Genomic DNA, 2544 nt, shown 5'->3' with positions numbered 1-2544 from the left:
AGTGAGTTGAAGGACATGGTAGAAAAAAAGTCCCAGAAAGAGCAAGAAAATGACAAGAGGCTCAGAAACAATGAAGAGGGATTAAGAGAAATGCAAGACAATATGAAACATAATAATATCTGAATAATAAGGATACCAGAAGGAGAAGAAGAAAAAGAGATAGAAAACCTATTTGACATAATAATGAGGGAAAACTTCCCTACTTTGATGAGAGAAAAAGTCACACAAATCCAGGAATCACAGACAGTCCCAATCAGGAGGCACCCAAAGAGGCCCACTTCAAGACACATCATCATTAATGGCAAATTCCAAGACAAAGAGAGAATCTTAAAAGCAGAAAGGGAGAAAGAGGAAGTAACATACAAGGGAGCTCCACTAAGGTTAGCTACTGACTTCTCAATGGAAACACTCCAAGGCAGAAGAGAATGGCAAGAAATATTCCAAGTAATGAGAAACACAGGCCTACAACCAAGGCTACTTTACCCAGCAAGGCTCTCAATGAAGATAGAAGGCCAAATAAAGAGCTTCCAAGAGAAAAGAAGTCTAAAAGAATACACCTCCACCAAACCAGCTCTTCAAGAGATAATAAAAGGACTGCTTCAAGGAAGGCAAAGAGAGACTGAGAGGAACACAGGTACAAAAATGGCAATGAATAAATACCTATCAATAATAACATTAAATGTAAACACATTAAATGCTCCAATCAAAAGACATAGAATAGCTGAATGGATAAGAAATCATGACCCAAACATATGCTGCCTACAAGAGATCCACCTCAGGACAAAAGACCACAGACTAACAGTGAAGGTCTGGAAACAAATCTTCCAAGCAGATGGAGAAGAAAAACAAAAGCTGTGGTAACAATACTCATATCAGACAAAATAGACTTCAAAAAAAAAGACCATAAAGAGAGACCCATAAAGAGAGACCCAGAAAGTCACTTCATAATACACAAAGGAAGAATCCACCAAGAAGACATTAACATTGTAAACATATATGCACCCAACACAGGAGCACCAAAGTATATAAAGAAAATCTTAGAGGACTTTAAGAAAGATATTGACAGAAACACAATTATAGTAGGGGATTTTAACTCCCCACTATAAACAATGGACATATCTTCTAAACAAAATATCAACAAAGATATTGCAGAATCAAAACAACACGCTAGTTGAAATGGACTTAACTGATATATATAGAGAGAGAGCCCTTCATCCCAAAGAAGCTAAATACACATTTTTTTCAAATGCAGATGGAACATTTTCAAAGATAGACCATATGATAGGACACAAAATGAGCCTCAACAAATTCAAGAAAATTGGAATTATACCAAGCATTTTCCCTGACCAAAAGGGACTGAACCTGAAAACCAACCCTGAAGGAAAAAAACTCAAAAACTCAAAATCATGGAGATTGAATGGCATGCTATTAAACAACAAATGGGTCAAAAATGAAATCAGGGAAGAAATAAAAAAGTTTCTGGAAACAAATGAAAATGAACTCACAACAACCCAAAACTTTTGGGACACAGCAAAGGCAGTCCTGAGAGGGAAGTTCATAGCAATACAGGCCTACCTAAAGAAGATAGAAACATTTCATCCAAACAACCTAACACTACACCTGCAGAGAACAGGTGTAGTTCTCTGAGGATTCGAAGAACAACAACAAAGACAGCCCAGAGCAAGTAGAAGGAAGAAAATAACCAAGATCAGAGCAGAATGAAATGACATAGAGACTAAAAGCACAATTCCAAGGATCAATGAATCCAGGAGTTGGCTCTTTGAAAAGATAAACAAAATAGACAAGCCTTTAAGTAGTCTCATCAAGAAAAGAAGAGAGAGGACACAAGTAAACACAATCAGAAATGAAAGAGGAGAGATTACAACTGATACCACAGAAATATAAGGGATTGTAAGAAATTACTATGAAGAACTGTATGCCAGGAAATTTGAAAACCTAGGGGAAATGAACAAATTTCAAAAAAATGTAATCTTTCAAAACTCAATGAAGAAGTAGAAAACCTGAACAGACCAATAACAGCAGATGAAATTGAAGCAGTAATCAAAAAACTCCCATCACACAAAAGCCATGGACCAGATGATTTCCCAGGATAATTCTACAAAGCATTTTAAGGAAGAACTAACCCCTATTCTTCACAGACTGTTCTAAAAAATTCAAAAGGATGGAAAACTCCCAAACTCTTTATGAAGCCAGCATCATGCTAATTCCAAAACCTGATAAAGACACACAATAAAGAAAGAAAACTTCAGGCCAATATCGCTGATGAACATAGATGCTAAAATCCTCAACAAAATATTGGCAAATTGCAACCTACAATACATTAAAAAGATCATACACCATGACCAAGTGGGATTCATCCCAGGAATGTAAGGATGGTTCAATATTGGCAAATCAGTAAATGTAATACATCACATAAACAAAAGCAAAGAAAAAACCACATGATCATTTTGATAGACGTGCAAAAAGCTTTTGATAAGGTACAACACCCATTTATGATAAAAACACTCAGCAAAGTCGGCATAG

The sequence above is a fragment of the Artibeus jamaicensis genome, unplaced genomic scaffold (assembly GCF_021234435.1).
Source record: "Artibeus jamaicensis isolate MK-2021 breed Jamaican fruit bat unplaced genomic scaffold, CSHL_Jam_final contig_240, whole genome shotgun sequence".
Taxonomy (NCBI): Eukaryota; Metazoa; Chordata; class Mammalia; order Chiroptera; family Phyllostomidae; genus Artibeus; species Artibeus jamaicensis.
The sequence above is the reverse complement of the archived record's forward strand: the minus strand, read 5'-3'. Positions refer to the sequence as shown.